General features: G+C 40.8%; 1 long non-coding RNA gene across 2 annotated transcripts; it reads right to left on the bottom strand.

Moving 5' to 3' along the window:
• Window positions 1-13,959: 13,959 nt before the first annotated feature.
• Window positions 13,960-24,401, bottom strand: LOC122818935 (uncharacterized). 2 transcript variants are annotated; one of them, XR_007765521.1, is made up of 3 exons: window positions 20,153-24,401; window positions 19,813-20,068; window positions 13,960-13,986 (listed from the first exon to the last, which is right to left on the bottom strand). It is a non-coding gene; the product is annotated as an uncharacterized LOC122818935 (long non-coding RNA). The 2 variants fall into 2 exon arrangements; XR_007765520.1 differs by lacking the exons at window positions 19,813-20,068; window positions 20,153-24,401 and adding exons at window positions 14,075-14,330; window positions 14,415-15,253.
• Between the last annotated feature and the right edge of the window lie 354 nt (window positions 24,402-24,755).

Genomic DNA, 24,755 nt, shown 5'->3' with positions numbered 1-24,755 from the left:
TTTTTTAATAAAGAACTCATTTGATTCTACATCAAAATGGTGTTCTTTCATTTTAAAGTGGTATTCATTCATATTGTACCGATATTCATCCAGATTGATTTTATTTTTACGCTTTTGCATCTTGTGCATATTTATTAAAAGCCCTTTAAGTTGATTAAAAATTGTAAATTGTCAATTATAAAAATAATACGGCAAGCGCACAGGATGCCCATTTAGGGAGAGAAGCCCCGCTGTTCATGCTCCTTCTTCGATCGAAATGTATTCTTGATTGCATTGTCTCCAAGACTTCTACTATGACAGGGATTCACCCTGGTGTCAAGTCGTACAGTAATGGGCTACATCTTGGCGTCCTGTATAATCTCTCTCGTATAAACGCTGAGATCTCAGAAACTATAAGAGCTAAAACCGTAGGATTTGGAATGCAGATTTGTGGGGTTCCTGCGCAGAACAAGTATGTTTCAGCGGGGTGCCACGCCCACTCTAACGCCCATAATCCGCGAAAATATGTAGCGCCTGAAGTTTTATGATAGAAACAAAATTTCAACTGAAATGTATTTGCCTCAACAATACCTGTCGACTCACTAAAAAAAAAGGTGCCACGCCCACTCTAACGACCACAAAAGGCCAAAACGCTTAAATCTGTCTGCCGCCCACATAACATCTAATGAAATAGCCGGTAGGTATATATCTTCATTATCCTTTTGCTCCCTTAAGATGGGTAACGGGTATCTGATAGTCGGGTCACTCGACTATAGCGTTTTTCTTTTAACACGAAGTTAAAACTTTGTATTCTTTGATCCGCGACGTACATGCAAATTCACATCCTAAAATGCCTTTTTTTTTGTTTTTTTTAAAAACTTATTCTTTGTAGTGATTGAAGATTTAAAAGATTACCCGCTATGCATGTAGTACGGTTTTACATAGCCCCCCGAAAATTGGAGCAATTTAAAGAAGACTTATCTTTTGGGGCACAAAATAAAAAACTTAAATAAAATGTTCAAGGGAATTTTTTTATTTTTCCTAAAAAATTATTTTAAGGCTTCCTTCTAGTTTCGCGGATGCTTTTTTCTCCGCGAACTAAGCAGTGCAATGCTGTTCCCAATTTGCCAATATGTGCCATGGGGCTGTTAGAGCCGGGATGGGAACGAATTTCTATGCAGGAAGGCGACCAGCATCCTGGCAATGGACAGCTGTCTCTTAGCGGCGGACTTTTTTCCTCGATCCCATAGAAGCCAGCGTCTCGTTCTGGAGTGGAGTCCAGTGTCTCCCCAATGGGAAACTCTTCGTTAACGACTCGTCCTGCTGGCAAGTCCCACAATATGGGAAACATCTTGGCGTCCTTTTCAGTCTGCACTGGACTTCTGAAGGTATCTTTGGGATAGCTTTTGTGGTTTTTATTCAATTTTTAAATTTTGGTTTCCATTACGATTCTGCACAAACACAATCAAAGATTAAATTGTCTTATTTTGTCGCTTAATCTGGTCGCTTAATTTCTGGTATTTCCTTTGCTTTTTTGCGTACCTCGTTGGAAAACATACCCGACGAAAAGCGTTTGCTCATTAGGACTTTAAGTAAGAGAGATATAATTTTAAAGTTTATTATGCACAGTTTTTGCCCAACCAAAGTAGGTACCTCAAGTCACGCTGCGGGATAAGGAGGTTATAGTGAACGCCTTGTCGCTGGCACTGGGACGCTTTTATGGCAGGACGATCGCGTCACGACGATGGACGGAGAGGCGACGCGGGCACTGCGCTGCAGTTTAAGATACCGGAGTTTACCTGCTGCGAGGCCTATTTCCAGAAATAGGAATTATAACCGCGGATGTTTACTGACATGAGTTATGTTCTAAAGTAGGTCAGTGGCTTTCGATGATGGTAGCAGTTAGCGTAGTTGACTCGGCTGACACAGCAACAATGTGACCGCTTTGGTGGGTCAGTGTGCCATCAAGTTAGTGAGGCGCTCAGTCAACTGTTGACATTGGATATAATATGTTGATCAGTAGTTATCTTAACCATTGGGTGATATTGAGCGCTGGTACTGATTTGTTGGGTGCTGGTCATGTTGCGCACCCTTTGGTGCAAACATCCTCCCCCTCATTGAGGACTACCCTCAATTAAGGCGTGATGTCTTTCAGCCCTTGACAGAAATCCATAGAAAGCAGCCAACAAATTATTGATTGTCAGTGAGCCCTCTTTAGACTGCGCAAAATCCTGAGTATGATTAACATCCCCCAAACCCTCTTGATGCTGCTTGACGCTCCCTTTTATGCTAGCAACTTCCCTGCCGTGGGGACTGAAATTGTGCCCTCGCAGAAATTGATCATTTGGCACGTCTCTGTTATGAGATCCTTCTGCAACAAAGTTTAGATATTTCTTTATTAAATTTAGAATTTCTTGCGCCAGCGGCTTATCACGTCCTAGTCTTAGATGTTTACCATTTATTCAACGAGAATACGGGTCAACCCCTAAGGTGAGATAAATGGGTCCAGGTTGCCGAAAGTCAGGATCTGCTAAAGACAATCTCTCTCGCACAAGATCGTGTGCAATTGGTAACGATGGTTGATCTGAAATGACTGTGGAAATAATAAATACCTAGACTGGGGTTTTAAAATCTGAGGTACACGACCATAGCTTTAGTATTGACTTGGTCGCTGTTGTTATTTTTCTTCCAATTCCAGATATTTCAATCGGTAACGACATTTCCTTAAGAGATAGCAGCTCTGCCATCCTCCTTGAGATAAGATTCACCTATGACCCGGAATCTATTACAGCGGGACATATTTTAAGTGGACCAGTAGGATCTTCTAATTATACCTTGGCGGTCGCGAGCAGAACCTTTCCTCTAGGGTTGTCGCAGCCTGCGATGGTTACTGCGCCTGCCACTAGATTGCTCAGTCAAAATATTTCTTGCTTCACCGCAGAGTAAACCTTATAGAATATCCAGCTTCTGGCTGGCTGAGTATGCTTTATTATGCACAAACAAATCGTGAAAATGGGGCCAATCTAGGTATTCGTGATCAAACTCGGGAATACTGATTGGTGGTAGAGACAGATTTAGGTTCATCAGAGAGTCGTTTCCTCGAGGCAAGGTCATATTATCTTCTTTATATAATATCTGAATACCAGGAGTACTATCGAGATCAATAAGCCCCATTAGACCCACAAGAGGCGTTGTAAAACTGTTTGCTTGATTAAAGAGTCCTTCGGATTGTTGAGGATCCGCCAAGGTATCTTTTGAGGTCGGCTCGCTGACGCCGTATTTTTTTTTGAATATTGCTTATAATTCTTTACCAGCTCATTTAATGTTGTGAGTCGTAAGGCGTATTTATCTGCAGTAGGTAATGTTGACTTCTTCATCTAAGTCATTGAACAGAGATCGCTTAACTCGTTTAGCTTACTGGAATAATAACCGTCTCGTTGGCGTCGTTCGGCAGAATCCTTGCCATAGTCCTTTATGAGCTGTTGAATCTGACCTTGTAGCTCATTTGGAGTAACCTGCGTATCCTGTGAAGCTGGATGAGCTATGGTATCCTGTAAAGCTGGAGTAAGCTGCGTATCTTGTAAAGCTGGATCAAGTTATGGTATCCTGTGAAGCTGCATTAAGCTGCGTATCCTGTGAAGCTGGAGTAAGCTGCGTATCCCGTGAATCTGTATGAGCCATAGTATCCTGTGAAGCTAAAGTAAGCTGCGTATCCTGTGAAGCCGGAATAAGCTGGGTATCTTGTAAAGCTGGATCAGGCTGCGTATTCTGTGAAGCTGGAGTAAGCTGCGTATCCTGTGGAGCTGGATCAAGCTTGCAGAAAGGAAAGGACCAATGTTCACCACCACACCAACTCCAACCGCATCAGGCAAACGAAGCTCCACGTGGAACATGGACACCACCCCAAACAGCAACAGAGATAGCCAAACAATATCTTGTGGAGACTCCTAGCACTACACAAAGTCTACATGATACAACCCATATCACAGACCTGTAGAAGGTCTTTTAGAAATGTGGTGAGAACGGACCCCGGCCCAAGGTTGTCTAACCCAACGGCTTTTATTCTGCGGCAAAATGGATGTCAGGGGCATCAACTGCTGCGAACGATCGGAAAATGGCCAGGGATCTAAGCTAGCTGCTAAGGTACAATCGGCATAGGGGTAAACTCAAGCTTTAAGTGGAGACTGTGCGTTGACTTTTGGCAGATCAATGTGAAGTCTATGAAAGATGCATACCAAATGCCCATCATAAACTACATCGTATGCTCAACTAAGGGATGCGCGGCTCATCCGCAGTTTGGACCTGATGATGGATACTGGTAGATCCCACTGGAAGAAAATAGCGTTCCGATATCGAAATAAAGCAAACCTGAGCTAAGTCCGACAAAAAATTTCACTGAACGGCACAGAAAAGCTGAAGTGAAGCTCATCATGGTGCGGTGCGGCGTCGTACACAGGATAAAAGCCAGAGAGGAGAATGTGCGTAGTCACGAGGGAAAAGAGAGTTTGGAAAAATGTTTGGTGAAGGCAGAAGACAAATGACAAGGGAAAGTACAAGAAGACAAACCAAGGAATCAAGTTAGACCAAATATGTGTTTGTATATGTATTGGGTATGAGCCCTTAAGCGGTTGATGATTGAAAGCCAAGTAACTTATAACATTTGTGTGTTAGAAATAAAGGTTGTATGTATTTACGTAGGCAACTTTATAATCAATTTAAAATGCGGGTCGTTGTACTGACGAATTGAGGTTAGGAACGCAGCTGATGTGCTCTTCGTATATGATGTGTTTTAGGATGCACCGATTTCTGGAGCCTAGCCGAGGAAATGGAGGTTAGGTGAGCTCCGACGATGAGATGTAGGGTAGGACGGACCGCTAAATGGGTTATGGCCCACCGATTGTACGCACAGCCGACGAGATGGGCTAAAGTTGTCTTACTGAGCGATAAAATGCGCCTAATTCTTGGTGATTTTTTACTATTCAGGCATTGTAACAAACATAGAATTCATAAATATTTAATGAAATGACTAAATTAATTCATTTTGGAAATAATCGTGTTCTAAAGTGGATCCATTAGAAAACTAATTATTTGAATTTCTCCGGAGTTATTTTGAAGATTTAACATTAAGGAGGATTTTAACATTAACGTTTGCTATTATTCTCTGTAGTTGGCTGGTTTAGTCTTCATGTCGGTGGAGCCCTCTTTATTATTCCGAAGACATTGTGAATTGGTTTTCTTACAGTTAATTGTTCTTTCAAGAACTGATATCTACTTTCTTATATAATCCGCTTAAGTGGTAATTGGATTTTATGTGCCTCCACCCGCACCGATGGAGTATATATATGTAAATTGGCTCTGAACAGATTGATCAGAGAAACAGCAATTCATCTAGTTCAAATCGCTTAGTTGATTAGAACTTGTGTGTTAGTTGAACGCAAAGTTAAAGTTGCTGATTTTTATCTCCGTATTCGTTCTGATTTTTGAGCATGGATTCGGGCTTATATATATGATTTGGGGTTACAAAGATCTTTAGTTTAATCTGCTATAGGTAAAAATTTACAATATTTTTATTATCAGTTAACAGAAATATAGGCTTAATAAATAATTACAGATGTTCGGGTTAAGCCCGGGGCTACTCAGGGGTTAGTACAAATGATGTAAAGACATGCCTGTCGGCATATAGTTTGTGACCCGTTGTCACACGCAATGTGTGCCATCCACTATATCAGCTACTTGTTTATTTAGTTTAAAATAGTTATAATCAACGAATTTCTGCTTAGTCGAAATCGTACAGATCACTTTCGTCAATAGGGCCACAAGCTTTCAAATCGATCATAGGCTTCATAGGTGCTAAAGTAGTATGTGTAACAGACCGTGTAGACAAATTTTCTTTAAAGTTTACCTATCCAGCCAAATACAGTTTTTTGTGGGGCTGTAGGCCCTTAGCAAATCGCAAACAAAGTTGGAGCTATCCGCTAAGAAGATATAATTCGGGAACCAATCAAAAAAGATTGCAGTTGCTTCCGGACAATGGCCTGAGTTCGATGATAATATCATGTATTCAGTAATCGCTTTAAAGGAGTTTAGTCGAGACGACTATTGCGTCTGACTTTTAAAGTTAATTATCAATGCCAGAGAATGTCCGCTCGTTTTACTTGTAAATTATTAACGAACTCTTTCATAGGAAAATAACTTGTAGCCTCGACTCTAGCGAAATTCTAACCCTTGGATTCAAGCCTTGACGAGTAAGCCGTGATCCAGATTGATATATTCACATATTAATTAATATGTTATTTTTTAATAAAGAACTCATTTGATTCTACATCAAAATGGTGTTCTTTCATTTTAAAGTGGTATTCATTCATATTGTACCGATATTCATCCAGATTGATTTTATTTTTACGCTTTTGCATCTTGTGCATATTTATTAAAAGCCCTTTAAGTTGATTAAAAATTGTAAATTGTCAATTATAAAAATAATACGGCAAGCGCACAGGATGCCCATTTAGGGAGAGAAGCCCCGCTTCGATTTCGATCGAAATGTATTCTTGATTGCATTGTCTCCAAGACTTCTACTATGACAGGGATTCACCCTGGTGTCAAGTCGTACAATAATGGGCTACATCTTGGCGTCCTGTATAATCTCTCTCGTATAAACGCTGAGATCTCAGAAACTATAAGAGCTAAAACCGTAGGACTTGGAATGCAGATTTGTGGGGTTCCTGCGCAGAACAAGTATGTTTCAGCGGGGTGCCACGCCCACTCTAACGCCCATAATCCGCGAAAATATGTAGCGCCTGAAGTTTTATGATAGAAACAAAATTTCAACTGAAATGTATTTGCCTCAACAATACCTGTCGACTCACTAAAAAAAAAGGTGCCACGCCCACTCTAACGACCACAAAAGGCCAAAACGCTTAAATCTGTCTGCCGCCCACATAACATCTAATGAAATAGCCGGTAGGTATATATCTTCATTATCCTTTTGCTCCCTTAAGATGGGTAACGGGTATCTGATAGTCGGGTCACTCGACTATAGCGTTTTTCTTTTAACACGAAGTTAAAACTTTGTATTCTTTGATCCGCGACGTACATGCAAATTCACATCCTAAAATGCCTTTTTTTTTGTTTTTTTTAAAAACTTATTCTTTGTAGTGATTGAAGATTTAAAAGATTACCCGCTATGCATGTAGTACGGTTTTACATAGCCCCCCGAAAATTTTAGCAATTTAAAGAAGACTTATCTTTTGGGGCACAAAATAAAAAACTTAAATAAAATGTTCAAGGGAATTTTTTTATTTTTCCTAAAAAATTATTTTAAGGCTTCCTTCTAGTTTCGCGGATGCTTTTTTCTCCGCGAACTAAGCAGTGCAATGCTGTTCCCAATTTGCCAATATGTGCCATGGGGCTGTTAGAGCCGGGATGGGAACGAATTTCTATGCAGGAAGGCGACCAGCATCCTGGCAATGGACAGCTGTCTCTTAGCGGCGGACTTTTTTCCTCGATCCCATAGAAGCCAGCGTCTCGTTCTGGAGTGGAGTCCAGTGTCTCCCCAATGGGAAACTCTTCGTTAACGACTCGTCCTGCTGGCAAGTCCCACAATATGGGAAACATCTTGGCGTCCTTTTCAGTCTGCACTGGACTTCTGAAGGTATCTTTGGGATAGCTTTTGTGGTTTTTATTCAATTTTTAAATTTTGGTTTCCATTACGATTCTGCACAAACACAATCAAAGATTAAATTGTCTTATTTTGTCGCTTAATCTGGTCGCTTAATTTCTGGTATTTCCTTTGCTTTTTTGCGTACCTCGTTGGAAAACATACCCGACGAAAAGCGTTTGCTCATTAGGACTTTAAGTAAGAGAGATATAATTTTAAAGTTTATTATGCACAGTTTTTGCCCAACCAAAGTAGGTACCTCAAGTCACGCTGCGGGATAAGGAGGTTATAGTGAACGCCTTGTCGCTGGCACTGGGACGCTTTTATGGCAGGACGATCGCGTCACGACGATGGACGGAGAGGCGACGCGGGCACTGCGCTGCAGTTTAAGATACCGGAGTTTACCTGCTGCGAGGCCTATTTCCAGAAATAGGAATTATAACCGCGGATGTTTACTGACATGAGTTATGTTCTAAAGTAGGTCAGTGGCTTTCGATGATGGTAGCAGTTAGCGTAGTTGACTCGGCTGACACAGCAACAATGTGACCGCTTTGGTGGGTCAGTGTGCCATCAAGTTAGTGAGGCGCTCAGTCAACTGTTGACATTGGATATAATATGTTGATCAGTAGTTATCTTAACCATTGGGTGATATTGAGCGCTGGTACTGATTTGTTGGGTGCTGGTCATGTTGCGCACCCTTTGGTGCAAACATCCTCCCCCTCATTGAGGACTACCCTCAATTAAGGCGTGATGTCTTTCAGCCCTTGACAGAAATCCATAGAAAGCAGCCAACAAATTATTGATTGTCAGTGAGCCCTCTTTAGACTGCGCAAAATCCTGAGTATGATTAACATCCCCCAAACCCTCTTGATGCTGCTTGACGCTCCCTTTTATGCTAGCAACTTCCCTGCCGTGGGGACTGAAATTGTGCCCTCGCAGAAATTGATCATTTGGCACGTCTCTGTTATGAGATCCTTCTGCAACAAAGTTTAGATATTTCTTTATTAAATTTAGAATTTCTTGCGCCAGCGGCTTATCACGTCCTAGTCTTAGATGTTTACCATTTATTCAACGAGAATACGGGTCAACCCCTAAGGTGAGATAAATGGGTCCAGGTTGCCGAAAGTCAGGATCTGCTAAAGACAATCTCTCTCGCACAAGATCGTGTGCAATTGGTAACGATGGTTGATCTGAAATGACTGTGGAAATAATAAATACCTAGACTGGGGTTTTAAAATCTGAGGTACACGACCATAGCTTTAGTATTGACTTGGTCGCTGTTGTTATTTTTCTTCCAATTCCAGATATTTCAATCGGTAACGACATTTCCTTAAGAGATAGCAGCTCTGCCATCCTCCTTGAGATAAGATTCACCTATGACCCGGAATCTATTACAGCGGGACATATTTTAAGTGGACCAGTAGGATCTTCTAATTATACCTTGGCGGTCGCGAGCAGAACCTTTCCTCTAGGGTTGTCGCAGCCTGCGATGGTTACTGCGCCTGCCACTAGATTGCTCAGTCAAAATATTTCTTGCTTCACCGCAGAGTAAACCTTATAGAATATCCAGCTTCTGGCTGGCTGAGTATGCTTTATTATGCACAAACAAATCGTGAAAATGGGGCCAATCTAGGTATTCGTGATCAAACTCGGGAATACTGATTGGTGGTAGAGACAGATTTAGGTTCATCAGAGAGTCGTTTCCTCGAGGCAAGGTCATATTATCTTCTTTATATAATATCTGAATACCAGGAGTACTATCGAGATCAATAAGCCCCATTAGACCCACAAGAGGCGTTGTAAAACTGTTTGCTTGATTAAAGAGTCCTTCGGATTGTTGAGGATCCGCCAAGGTATCTTTTGAGGTCGGCTCGCTGACGCCGTATTTTTTTTTGAATATTGCTTATAATTCTTTACCAGCTCATTTAATGTTGTGAGTCGTAAGGCGTATTTATCTGCAGTAGGTAATGTTGCTTATTGGACTTCTTCATCTAAGTCATTGAACAGAGATCGCTTAACTCGTTTAGCTTACTGGAATAATAACCGTCTCGTTGGCGTCGTTCGGCAGAATCCTTGCCATAGTCCTTTATGAGCTGTTGAATCTGACCTTGTAGCTCATTTGGAGTAACCTGCGTATCCTGTGAAGCTGGATGAGCTATGGTATCCTGTAAAGCTGGAGTAAGCTGCGTATCTTGTAAAGCTGGATCAAGTTATGGTATCCTGTGAAGCTGCATTAAGCTGCGTATCCTGTGAAGCTGGAGTAAGCTGCATATCCCGTGAATCTGTATGAGCCATAGTATCCTGTGAAGCTAAAGTAAGCTGCGTATCCTGTGAAGCCGGAATAAGCTGGGTATCTTGTAAAGCTGGATCAGGCTGCGTATCCTGTGAAGCTGGAGTAAGCTGCGTATCCTGTGGAGCTGGATCAAGCTTGCAGAAAGGAAAGGACCAATGTTCACCACCACACCAACTCCAACCGCATCAGGCAAACGAAGCTCCACGTGGAACATGGACACCACCCCAAACAGCAACAGAGATAGCCAAACAATATCTTGTGGAGACTCCTAGCACTACACAAAGTCTACATGATACAACCCATATCACAGACCTGTAGAAGGTCTTTTAGAAATGTGGTGAGAACGGACCCCGGCCCAAGGTTGTCTAACCCAACGGCTTTTATTCTGCGGCAAAATGGATGTCAGGGGCGTCAACTGCTGCGAACGATCGGAAAATGGCCAGGGATCTAAGCTAGCTGCTAAGGTACAATCGGCATAGGGGTAAACTCAAGCTTTAAGTGGAGACTGTGCGTTGACTTTTGGCAGATCAATGTGAAGTCTATGAAAGATGCATACCAAATGCCCATCATAAACTACATCGTATGCTCAACTAAGGGATGCGCGGCTCATCCGCAGTTTGGACCTGATGATGGATACTGGTAGATCCCACTGGAAGAAAATAGCGTTCCGATATCGAAATAAAGCAAACCTGAGCTAAGTCCGACAAAAAATTTCACTGAACGGCACAGAAAAGCTGAAGTGAAGCTCATCATGGTGCGGTGCGGCGTCGTACACAGGATAAAAGCCAGAGAGGAGAATGTGCGTAGTCACGAGGGAAAAGAGAGTTTGGAAAAATGTTTGGTGAAGGCAGAAGACAAATGACAAGGGAAAGTACAAGAAGACAAACCAAGGAATCAAGTTAGACCAAATATGTGATTGTATATGTATTGGGTATGAGCCCTTAAGCGGTTGATGATTGAAAGCCAAGTAACTTATAACATTTGTGTGTTAGAAATAAAGGTTGTATGTATTTACGTAGGCAACTTTATAATCAATTTAAAATGCGGGTCGTTGTACTGACGAATTGAGGTTAGGAACGCAGCTGATGTGCTCTTCGTATATGATGTGTTTTAGGATGCACCGATTTCTGGAGCCTAGCCGAGGAAATGGAGGTTAGGTGAGCTCCGACGATGAGATGTAGGGTAGGACGGACCGCTAAATGGGTTATGGCCCACCGATTGTACGCACAGCCGACGAGATGGGCTAAAGTTGTCTTACTGAGCGATAAAATGCGCCTAATTCTTGGTGATTTTTTACTATTCAGGCATTGTAACAAACATAGAATTCATAAATATTTAATGAAATGACTAAATTAATTCATTTTGGAAATAATCGTGTTCTAAAGTGGATCCATTAGAAAACTAATTATTTGAATTTCTCCGGAGTTATTTTGAAGATTTAACATTAAGGAGGATTTTAACATTAACGTTTGCTATTATTCTCTGTAGTTGGCTGGTTTAGTCTTCATGTCGGTGGAGCCCTCTTTATTATTCCGAAGACATTGTGAATTGGTTTTCTTACAGTTAATTGTTCTTTCAAGAACTGATATCTACTTTCTTATATAATCCGCTTAAGTGGTAATTGGATTTTATGTGCCTCCACCCGCACCGATGGAGTATATATATGTAAATTGGCTCTGAACAGATTGATCAGAGAAACAGCAATTCATCTAGTTCAAATCGCTTAGTTGATTAGAACTTGTGTGTTAGTTGAACGCAAAGTTAAAGTTGCTGATTTTTATCTCCGTATTCGTTCTGATTTTTGAGCATGGATTCGGGCTTATATATATGATTTGGGGTTACAAAGATCTTTAGTTTAATCTGCTATAGGTAAAAATTTACAATATTTTTATTATCAGTTAACAGAAATATAGGCTTAATAAATAATTACAGATGTTCGGGTTAAGCCCGGGGCTACTCAGGGGTTAGTACAAATGATGTAAAGACATGCCTGTCGGCATATAGTTTGTGACCCGTTGTCACACGCAATGTGTGCCATCCACTATATCAGCTACTTGTTTATTTAGTTTAAAATAGTTATAATCAACGAATTTCTGCTTAGTCGAAATCGTACAGATCACTTTCGTCAATAGGGCCACAAGCTTTCAAATCGATCATAGGCTTCATAGGTGCTAAAGTAGTATGTGTAACAGACCGTGTAGACAAATTTTCTTTAAAGTTTACCTATCCAGCCAAATACAGTTTTTTGTGGGGCTGTAGGCCCTTAGCAAATCGCAAACAAAGTTGGAGCTATCCGCTAAGAAGATATAATTCGGGAACCAATCAATAAAGATTGCAGTTGCTTCCGGACAATGGCCGAGTTCGATGATAATATCATGTATTCAGTAATCGCTTTAAAGGAGTTTAGTCGAGACGACTATTGCGTCTGACTTTTAAAGTTAATTATCAATGCCAGAGAATGTCCGCTCGTTTTACTTGTAAATTATTAACGAACTCTTTCATAGGAAAATAACTTGTAGCCTCGACTCTAGCGAAATTCTAACCCTTGGATTCAAGCCTTGACGAGTAAGCCGTGATCCAGATTGATATATTCACATATTAATTAATATGTTATTTTTTAATAAAGAACTCATTTGATTCTACATCAAAATGGTGTTCTTTCATTTTAAAGTGGTATTCATTCATATTGTACCGATATTCATCCAGATTGATTTTATTTTTACGCTTTTGCATCTTGTGCATATTTATTAAAAGCCCTTTAAGTTGATTAAAAATTGTAAATTGTCAATTATAAAAATAATACGGCAAGCGCACAGGATGCCCATTTAGGGAGAGAAGCCCCGCTGTTCATGCTCCTTCTTCGATCGAAATGTATTCTTGATTGCATTGTCTCCAAGACTTCTACTATGACAGGGATTCACCCTGGTGTCAAGTCGTACAATAATGGGCTACATCTTGGCGTCCTGTATAATCTCTCTCGTATAAACGCTGAGATCTCAAAAACTATAAGAGCTAAAACCGTAGGACTTGGAATGCAGATTTTTGGGGTTCCTGCGCAGAACAAGTATGTTTCAGCGGGGTGCCACGCCCACTCTAACGCCCATAATCCGCGAAAATATGTAGCGCCTGAAGTTTTATGATAGAAACAAAATTTCAACTGAAATGTATTTGCCTCAACAATACCTGTCGACTCACTAAAAAAAGGTGCCACGCCCACTCTAACGACCACAAAAGGCCAAAACGCTTAAATCTGTCTGCCGCCCACATAACATCTAATGAAATAGCCGGTAGGTATATATCTTCATTATCCTTTTGCTCCCTTAAGATGGGTAACGGGTATCTGATAGTCGGGTCACTCGACTATAGCGTTTTTCTTTTAACACGAAGTTAAACTTTGTATTCTTTGATCCGCGACGTACATGCAAATTCACATCCTAAATTGCCTTTTTTTTTTTGTTTTTTTTTAAAAACTTATTCTTTGTAGATTTAAAAGAATCAATCAATCAGATTTAAAAGATTACCCGCTATGCATGTAGTACGGTTTTACATAGCCCCCCGAAAATTGGAGCAATTTAAAGAAGACTTATCTTTTGGGGCACAAAATAAAAAACTTAAATAAAATGTTCAAGGGAATTTTTTTATTTTTCCTAAAAAATTATTTTAAGGCTTCCTTCTAGTTTCGCGGATGCTTTTTTCTCCGCGAACTAAGCAGTGCAATGCTGTTCCCAATTTGCCAATATGTGCCATGGGGCTGTTAGAGCCGGGATGGGAACGAATTTCTATGCAGGAAGGCGACCAGCATCCTGGCAATGGACAGCTGTCTCTTAGCGGCGGACTTTTTTCCTCGATCCCATAGAAGCCAGCGTCTCGTTCTGGAGTGGAGTCCAGTGTCTCCCCAATGGGAAACTCTTCGTTAACGACTCGTCCTGCTGGCAAGTCCCACAATATGGGAAACATCTTGGCGTCCTTTTCAGTCTGCACTGGACTTCTGAAGGTATCTTTGGGATAGCTTTTGTGGTTTTTATTCTATTTTTAAATTTTGGTTTCCATTACGATTCTGCACAAACACAATCAAAGATTAAATTGTCTTATTTTGTTGCTTAATTTGGTATATTTTCTGGTATTTCCTTTGCTTTTTTGCGTACCTCGTTGGACTACCCTCAATTAAGGCGTGATGTCTTTCAGCCCTTGACAGAAATCCATAGAAAGCAGCCAACAAATTATTGATTGTCAGTGAGCCCTCTTTAGACTGCGCAAAATCCTGAGTATGATTAACATCCCCCAAACCTTCTTGATGCTGCTTGACGCTCCCTTTTATGCTAGCAACTTCCCTGCCGTGGGGACTGAAATTGTGCCCTCGCAGAAATTGATCATTTGGCACGTCTCTGTTATGAGATCCTTCTGCAACAAAGTTTAGATATTTCTTTATTAAATTTAGAATTTCTTGCGCCAGCGGCTTATCACGTCCTAGTCTTAGATGTTTACCATTTATTCAACGAGAATACGGGTCAACCCCTAAGGTGAGATAAATGGGTCCAGGTTGCCGAAAGTCAGGATCTGCTAAAGACAATCTCTCTCGCACAAGATCGTGTGCAATTGGTAACGATGGTTGATCTGAAATGACTGTGGAAATAATAAATACCTAGACTGGGGTTTTAAAATCTGAGGTACACGACCATAGCTTTAGTATTGACTTGGTCGCTGTTGTTATTTTTCTTCCAATTCCAGATATTTCAATCGGTAACGACATTTCCTTAAGAGATAGCAGCTCTGCCATCCTCCTTGAGATAAGATTCACCTATGACCCGGAATCTATTACAGCGGGACATATTTTAAGTTGACCAGTAGGATCTTCTAATTATACCTTGGCGGTCGCGAGCAGAACCTTTCCTCTAGGGTTGTCGCAGCCTGCGATGGTTACTGCGCCTGCCACTAGATTGCTCAGTCAAAATATTTCTTGCTTCACCGCAGAGTAAACCTTATAGAATATCCAGCTTCTGGCTGGCTGAGTATGCTTTATTATGCACAAACAAATCGTGAAAATGGGGCCAATCTAGGTATTCGTGATCAAACTCGGGAATACTGATTGGTGGTAGAGACAGATTTAGGTTCATCAGAGAGTCGTTTCCTCGAGGCAAGGTCATATTATCTTCTTTATATAATATCTGAATACCAGGAGTACTATCGAGATCAATAAGCCCCATTAGACCCACAAGAGGCGTTGTAAAACTGTTTGCTTGATTAAAGAGTCCTTCGGATTGTTGAGGATCCGCCAAGGTATCTTTTGAGGTCGGCTCGCTGACGCCGTATTTTTTTTTGAATATTGCTTATAATTCTTTACCAGCTCATTTAATGTTGTGAGTCGTAAGGCGTATTTATCTGCAGTAGGTAATGTTGCTTATTGGACTTCTTCATCTAAGTCATTGAACAGAGATCGCTTAACTCGTTTAGCTTACTGGAATAATAACCGTCTCGTTGGCGTCGTTCGGCAGAATCCTTGCCATAGTCCTTTATGAGCTGTTGAATCTGACCTTGTAGCTCATTTGGAGTAACCTGCGTATCCTGTGAAGCTGGATGAGCTATGGTATCCTGTAAAGCTGGAGTAAGCTGCGTATCTTGTAAAGCTGGATCAAGTTATGGTATCCTGTGAAGCTGCATTAAGCTGCGTATCCTGTGAAGCTGGAGTAAGCTGCGTATCCCGTGAATCTGTATGAGCCATAGTATCCTGTGAAGCTAAAGTAAGCTGCGTATCCTGTGAAGCCGGAATAAGCTGGGTATCTTGTAAAGCTGGATCAGGCTGCGTATCCTGTGAAGCTGGAGTAAGCTGCGTATCCTGTGGAGCTGGATCAAGCTTGCAGAAAGGAAAGGACCAATGTTCACCACCACACCAACTCCAACCGCATCAGGCAAACGAAGCTCCACGTGGAACATGGACACCACCCCAAACAGCAACAGAGATAGCCAAACAATATCTTGTGGAGACTCCTAGCACTACACGAAGTCTACATGATACAACCCATATCACAGACCTGTAGAAGGTCTTTTAGAAATGTGGTGAGAACGGACCCCGGCCCAAGGTTGTCTAACCCAACGGCTTTTATTCTGCGGCAAAATGGATGTCAGGGGCGTCAACTGCTGCGAACGATCGGAAAATGGCCAGGGATCTAAGCTAGCTGCTAAGGTACAATCGGCATAGGGGTAAACTCAAGCTTTAAGTGGAGACTGTGCGTTGACTTTTGGCAGATCAATGTGAAGTCTATGAAAGATGCATACCAAATGCCCATCATAAACTACATCGTATGCTCAACTAAGGGATGCGCGGCTCATCCGCAGTTTGGACCTGATGATGGATACTGGTAGATCCCACTGGAAGAAAATAGCGTTCCGATATCGAAATAAAGCAAACCTGAGCTAAGTCCGACAAAAAATTTCACTGAACGGCACAGAAAAGCTGAAGTGAAGCTCATCATGGTGCGGTGCGGCGTCGTACACAGGATAAAAGCCAGAGAGGAGAATGTGCGTAGTCACGAGGGAAAAGAGAGTTTGGAAAAATGTTTGGTGAAGGCAGAAGACAAATGACAAGGGAAAGTACAAGAAGACAAACCAAGGAATCAAGTTAGACCAAATATGTGATTGTATATGTATTGGGTATGAGCCCTTAAGCGGTTGATGATTGAAAGCCAAGTAACTTATAACATTCGTGTGTTAGAAATAAAGGTTGTATGTATTTACGTAGGCAACTTTATAATAAATTTAAAATGCGGGTCGTTGTACTGACGAATTGAGGTTAGGAACTCAGCTGATGTGCTCTTCGTATATGATGTGTTTTAGGATGCACCGATTTCTGGAGCCTAGCCGAGGAAATGGAGGTTAGGTGAGCTCCGACGATGAGATGTAGGGTAGGACGGACCGCTAAATGGGTTATGGCCCACCGATTGTACGCACAGCCGACGAGATGGGCTAAAGTTGTCTTACTGAGCGATAAAATGCGCCTAATTCTTGGTGATTTTTTACTATTCAGGCATTGTAACAAACATAGAATTCATAAATATTTAATGAAATGACTAAATTAATTCATTTTGGAAATAATCGTGTTCTAAAGTGGATAGATTAGAAAACTAATTATTTGAATTTCTCCGGAGTTATTTTGAAGATTTAACATTAAGGAGGATTTTAACATTAACGTTTGCTATTATTCTCTGTAGTTGGCTGGTTTAGTCTTCATGTCGGTGGAGCCCTCTTTATTATTCCGAAGACATTGTGAATTGGTTTTCTTACAGTTAATTGTTCTTTCAAGAACTGATATCTACTTTCTTATATAATCCGCTTAAGTGGTAATTGGATTTTATGTGCCTCCACCCGCACCGATGGAGTATATATATGTAAATTGGCTCTGAACAGATTGATCAGAGAAACAGCAATTCATCTAGTTCAAATCGCTTAGTTGATTAGAACTTGTGTGTTAGTTGAACGCAAAGTTAAAGTTGCTGATTTATATCTCCGTATTCGTTCTGATTTTTTATTGAGCATGGATTCGGGCTTATATATATGATTTGGGGTTACAAAGATCTTTAGTTTAATCTGCTATAGGTAAAAATGTACAATATTTTTATTATCAGTTAACAGAAATATAGGCTTAATAAATAATTACAGATGTTCGGGTTAAGCCCGGGGCTACTCAGGGGTTATTAGAAATGATGTAAAGACATGTCTGTCGGCATAAAGTTTGTGACCCGTTGTCACACGCAATGTGTGCCATCCACTATATCAGCTACATGTTTATTTAGTTTAAAATAGCTAAAATCAACGAATTTCTGCTTAGTCGAAATCGTACAGATCACTTTTGTCAATAGGGTCACAAGCTTTCAAATCGATGGCTTCATAGGTGCTAAAGTAGTATGTGTAACGTGTAGACAAATTTTCTTTACAATTTCCCTATCCAGCCAAATGCAGTTTTTTGTGGGGCTGTAGGCCCTTACCAAATCGCAAACAAAGTTGGCGCTATCCGCTAAGAAGATATAATTCGGGAACCAATCAAAGATTGCAGTTGCTTCCGGACAATGACCTGAGCTCGATGATAATATCATGTATTCAATAACCGCTTTAACGGAGTTTTGTAGAGACGACTATTGCATCCGAATTTCAAAGTTAATTATCAATGCCAGAGAATGCCCCCTCGTTTTACTTGCAAATTATTAACGAACTATTTCGTAGGAAAATAACTCGTAACCTCGACTCTAGCGAAATTCTAATCCTTGGATTCAAGCCTTGACGAGTAAGCCGTGACCCAGATTTATATATGCACATATCAACTAATATAGTATTTTTTAATAAAAAACTCATTTGCTTCTACATCAAAATGGTGTTCATTCATTTTAAAGAGGTATTCATTCATATTATACCGATATTCATCCAGATTGATTTTAATTCTACGTTTTTGCATCTTGTGCTCTAATATGTACTTTAAGTTGATTAAAAATTGTAAATTGTCAATTAAAAAATAATAAGACAAGCGCACAGGATGTCCATTTAGGGAGAGAAGCCCCCTGTTCATGCTCCTTCTTCGATCGAACTGTCTTCTTGATTGTATTGTCTCCAAGACTTCCACCATGATAGGTATTCACCCTGGTGTCAAGTCCTACAATAATGAGCTACATCTTGGCGTCCTGAACAATCTCCATTATCTGCATTTTTCCTTCCATTTTTATACCCGTTACTCTGAGAGTAAAAGGATATACTAGATTGGTCGGAAAGTATGTAACAGGTAGGAGGAAGCGTTTCCGACTTCATAAAATATATATATTCTTGATTAGGATCACTAGCCCAGTCGATCTAGCCATGTCCGTCAGGCTGTCTATCCGTATGAGCGCTGAGATCTCAGAAACTATAAGAGCTAGAACCGTGGGACTTGGAATGCATATTTTTGGGGTTCCGGAGCACAAGTTTGTTTCAGCGGTGTGCCACGCCCACTCTAACGCCCACAAATGGCCAAAACGCTTAAATCTGTCTGCCGCCCACATAACATCTAGTGAAATAGCCGGTAGGTACATATCTTCATTATCCTTTTGCTCCCTTAAGCTGGGTAACGGGTATCTGATAGTCGGGTCACTCGACTATAGCGTTTTTCTTTTAACACGAAGTTAAACTTTGTATTCTTTGATCCGCGACGTACATGCAAATTCACATCCTAAATTGCTTTTTTTTTTTGTTTTTTTTTAAAAACTTATTCTTTGTAGTGATTGAAGATTTAAAAGATTACCCGCTATGCATGTAGTACGGTTTTACATAGCCCCCCGAAAATTGGAGCAATTTAAAGAAGACTTATCTTTTGGGGCACAAAATAAAAAACTTAAATTAAATGTTCAAGGGAATTTTTTTATTTTTCCTAAAAAATTATTTTAAGGCTTCCTTCTAGTTTCGCGGATGCTTTTTTCTCCGCGAACTAAGCACTGCAATGCTGTTCCCAATTTGCCAATATGTGCCATGGGGCTGTCAGAGCCGGGATGGGAACGAATTTCTATGCAGGAAGGCGACCAGCATCCTGGCAATGGACAGCTGTCTCTTAGCGGCGGACTTTTTTCCTCGATCCCATAGAAGCCAGCGTCTCGTTCTGGAGTGGAGTCCAGTGTCTCCCCAATGGGAAACTCTTCGTTAACGACTCGTCCTGCTGGCAAGTCCCACAATATGGGAAACATCTTGGCGTCCTTTTCAGTCTGCACTGGACTTCTGAAGGTATCTTTGGGATAGCTTTTGTGGTTTTTATTCAATTTTTAAATTTTGGTTTCCATTACGATTCTGCACAAACACAATCAAAGATTAAATTGTCTTATTTTGTTGCTTAATTTGGTATATTTTCTGGTATTTCCTTTGCTTTTTTACGTACCTCGTTGGACTACCCTCAATTAAGGCGTGATGTCTTTCAGCCCTTGACAGAAATCCATAGAAAGCAGCCAACAAATTATTGATTGTCAGTGAGCCCTCTTTAGACTGCGCAAAATCCTGAGTATGATTAACATCCCCCAAACCTTCTTGATGCTGCTTGACGCTCCCTTTTATGCTAGCAACTTCCCTGCCGCGGGGACTGAAATTGTGCCCTCGCAGAAATTGATCATTTGTCACGTCTCTGTTATGAGATCCTTCTGCAACAAAGTTTAGATATTTCTTTATTAAATTTAGAATTTCTTGCGCCAGCGGCTTATCACGTCCTAGTCTTAGATGTTTACCATTTATTCAACGAGAATACGGGTCAACCCCTAAGGTGAGATAAATGGGTCCAGGTTGCCGAAAGTCAGGATCTGCTAAAGACAATCTCTCTCGCACAAGATCGTGTGCAATTGGTAACGATGGTTGATCTGAAATGACTGTGGAAATAATAAATACCTAGACTGGGGTTTTAAAATCTGAGGTACACGACCATAGCTTTAGTATTGACTTGGTCGCTGTTGTTATTTTTCTTCCAATTCCAGATATTTCAATCGGTAACGACATTTCCTTAAGAGATAGCAGCTCTGCCATCCTCCTTGAGATAAGATTCACCTATGACCCGGAATCTATTACAGCGGGACATATTTTAAGTTGACCAGTAGGATCTTCTAATTATACCTTGGCGGTCGCGAGCAGAACCTTTCCTCTAGGGTTGTCGCAGCCTGCGATGGTTACTGCGCCTGCCACTAGATTGCTCAGTCAAAATATTTCTTGCTTCACCGCAGAGTAAACCTTATAGAATATCCAGCTTCTGGCTGGCTGAGTATGCTTTATTATGCACAAACAAATCGTGAAAATGGGGCCAATCTAGGTATTCGTGATCAAACTCGGGAATACTGATTGGTGGTAGAGACAGATTTAGGTTCATCAGAGAGTCGTTTCCTCGAGGCAAGGTCATATTATCTTCTTTATATAATATCTGAATACCAGGAGTACTATCGAGATCAATAAGCCCCATTAGACCCACAAGAGGCGTTGTAAAACTGTTTGCTTGATTAAAGAGTCCTTCGGATTGTTGAGGATCCGCCAAGGTATCTTTTGAGGTCGGCTCGCTGACGCCGTATTTTTTTTGAATATTGCTTATAATTCTTTACCAGCTCATTTAATGTTGTGAGTCGTAAGGCGTATTTATCTGCAGTAGGTAATGTTGCTTATTGGACTTCTTCATCTAAGTCATTGAACAGAGATCGCTTAACTCGTTTAGCTTACTGGAATAATAACCGTCTCGTTGGCGTCGTTCGGCAGAATCCTTGCCATAGTCCTTTATGAGCTGTTGAATCTGACCTTGTAGCTCATTTGGAGTAACCTGCGTATCCTGTGAAGCTGGATGAGCTATGGTATCCTGTAAAGCTGGAGTAAGCTGCGTATCTTGTAAAGCTGGATCAAGTTATGGTATCCTGTGAAGCTGCATTAAGCTGCGTATCCTGTGAAGCTGGAGTAAGCTGCGTATCCCGTGAATCTGTATGAGCCATAGTATCCTGTGAAGCTAAAGTAAGCTGCGTATCCTGTGAAGCCGGAATAAACTGGGTATCTTGTAAAGCTGGATCAGGCTGCGTATCCTGTGAAGCTGGAGTAAGCTGCGTATCCTGTGGAGCTGGATCAAGCTTGCAGAAAGGAAAGGACCAATGTTCACCACCACACCAACTCCAACCGCATCAGGCAAACGAAGCTCCACGTGGAACATGGACACCACCCCAAACAGCAACAGAGATAGCCAAACAATATCTTGTGGAGACTCCTAGCACTACACAAAGTCTACATGATACAACCCATATCACAGACCTGTAGAAGGTCTTTTAGAAATGTGGTGAGAACGGACCCCGGCCCAAGGTTGTCTAACCCAACGGCTTTTATTCTGCGGCAAAATGGATGTCAGGGGCGTCAACTGCTGCGAACGATCGGAAAATGGCCAGGGATCTAAGCTAGCTGCTAAGGTACAATCGGCATAGGGGTAAACTCAAGCTTTAAGTGGAGACTGTGCGTTGACTTTTGGCAGATCAATGTGAAGTCTATGAAAGATGCATACCAAATGCCCATCATAAACTACATCGTATGCTCAACTAAGGGATGCGCGGCTCATCCGCAGTTTGGACCTGATGATGGATACTGGTAGATCCCACTGGAAGAAAATAGCGTTCCGATATCGAAATAAAGCAAACCTGAGCTAAGTCCGACAAAAAATTTCACTGAACGGCACAGAAAAGCTGAAGTGAAGCTCATCATGGTGCGGTGCGGCGTCGTACACAGGATAAAAGCCAGAGAGGAGAATGTGCGTAGTCACGAGGGAAAAGAGAGTTTGGAAAAATGTTTGGTGAAGGCAGAAGACAAATGACAAGAGAAAGTACAAGAAGACAAACCAAGGAATCAAGTTAGACCAAATATGTGTTTGTATATGTATTGGGTATGAGCCCTTAAGCAGTTGATGATTGAAAGCCAAGTAACTTATAACATTTGTGTGTTAGAAATAAAGGTTGTATGTATTTACGTAGGCAACTTTATAATCAATTTAAAATGCGGGTCGTTGTACTGACGAATTGAGGTTAGGATCGCAGCTGATGTGCTCTTCGTATATGATGTGTTTTAGGATGCACCGATTTCTGGAGCCTAGCCGAGGAAATGGAGGTTAGGTGAGCTCCGACGATGAGATGTAGGGTAGGACGGACCGCTAAATGGGTTATGGCCCACCGATTGTACGCACAGCCGACGAGATGGGCTAAAGTTGTCTTACTGAGCGATAAAATGCGCCTAATTCTTGGTGATTTTTTACTATTCAGGCATTGTAACAAACATAGAATTCATAAATATTTAATGAAATGACTAAATTAATTCATTTGGGAAATAATCGTGTTCTAAAGTGGATCCATTAGAAAACTAATTATTTGAATTTCTCCGGAGTTATTTTGAAGATTTAACATTAAGGAGGATTTTAACATTAACGTTTGCTATTATTCTCTGTAGTTGGCTGGTTTAGTCTTCATGTCGGTGGAGCCCTCTTTATTATTCCGAAGACATTGTGAATTGGTTTTCTTACAGTTAATTGTTCTTTCAAGAACTGATATCTACTTTCTTATATAATCCGCTTAAGTGGTAATTGGATTTTATGTGCCTCCACCCGCACCGATGGAGTATATATATGTAAATTGGCTCTGAACAGATTGATCAGAGAAACAGCAATTCATCTAGTTCAAATCGCTTAGTTGATTAGAACTTGTGTGTTAGTTGAACGCAAAGTTAAAGTTGCTGATTTATATCTCCGTATTCGTTCTGATTTTTTATTGAGCATGGATTCGGGCTTATATATATGATTTGGGGTTACAAAGATCTTTAGTTTAATCTGCTATAGGTAAAAATGTACAATATTTTTATTATCAGTTAACAGAAATATAGGCTTAATAAATAATTACAGATGTTCGGGTTAAGCCCGGGGCTACTCAGGGGTTAGTACAAATGATGTAAAGACATGCCTATCGGCATATAGTTTGTGACCCGTTGTCACACGCAATGTGTGCCATCCACTATATCAGCTACTTGTTTATTTAGTTTAAAATAGTTATAATCAACGAATTTCTGCTTAGTCGAAATCGTACAGATCACTTTCGTCAATAGGGCCACAAGCTTTCAAATCGATCATAGGCTTCATAGGTGCTAAAGTAGTATGTGTAACAGACCGTGTAGACAAATTTTCTTTACAGTTTACCTATCCAGCCAAATACAGTTTTTTGTGGGGCTGTAGGCCCTTAGCAAATCGCAAACAAAGTTGGAGCTATCCGCTAAGAAGATATAATTCTGGAACCAATCAAAAAAGATTGCAGTTGCTTCCGGACAATGGCCTGAGTTCGATGATAATATCATGTATTCAGTAATCGCTTTAAAGGAGTTTAGTCGAGACGACTATTGCGTCTGAATTTTAAAGTTAATTATCAATGCCAGAGAATGTCCGCTCGTTTTACTTGTAAATTATTAACGAACTCTTTCATAGGAAAATAACTTGTAGCCTCGACTCTAGCGAAATTCTAACCCTTGGATTCAAGCCTTGACGAGTAAGCCGTGATCCAGATTGATATATTCACATATTAATTAATATGTTATTTTTTAATAAAGAACTCATTTGATTCTACATCAAAATGGTGTTCTTTCATTTTAAAGTGGTATTCATTCATATTGTACCGATATTCATCCAGATTGATTTTACTTTTACGCTTTTGCATCTTGTGCATATTTATTAAAAGCCCTTTAAGTTAATTAAAAATTGTTAATTGTCAATTATAAAAATAATACGGCAAGCGCACAGGATGCCCATTTAGGGAGAGAAGCCCCGCTGTTCATGCTCCTTCTTCGATCGAAATGTATTCTTGATTGCATTGTCTCCAAGACTTCTACTATGGCAGGGATTCACCCTGGTGTCAAGTCGTACAATAATGGGCTACATCTTGGCGTCCTGTATAATCTCTCTCGTATAAACGCTGAGATCTCAAAAACTATAAGAGCTAAAACCGTAGGACTTGGAATGCAGATTTTTGGGGTTCCTGCGCAGAACAAGTATGTTTCAGCGGGGTGCCACGCCCACTCTAACGCCCATAATCCGCGAAAATATGTAGCGCCTGAAGTTTTATGATAGAAACAAAATTTCAACTGAAATGTATTTGCCTCAACAATACCTGTCGACTCACTAAAAAAAAAGGTGCCACGCCCACTCTAACGACCACAAAAGGCCAAAACGCTTAAATCTGTCTGCCGCCCACATAACATCTAATGAAATAGCCGGTAGGTATATATCTTCATTATCCTTTTGCTCCCTTAAGATGGGTAACGGGTATCTGATAGTCGGGTCACTCGACTATA

This window comes from Drosophila biarmipes, unplaced genomic scaffold (genome assembly GCF_025231255.1).
Source record: "Drosophila biarmipes strain raj3 unplaced genomic scaffold, RU_DBia_V1.1 ptg000017l, whole genome shotgun sequence".
In the NCBI taxonomy this organism is placed as follows: Eukaryota; Metazoa; Arthropoda; class Insecta; order Diptera; family Drosophilidae; genus Drosophila; species Drosophila biarmipes.
The sequence above is the reverse complement of the archived record's forward strand: the minus strand, read 5'-3'. Positions and strand labels throughout refer to the sequence as shown.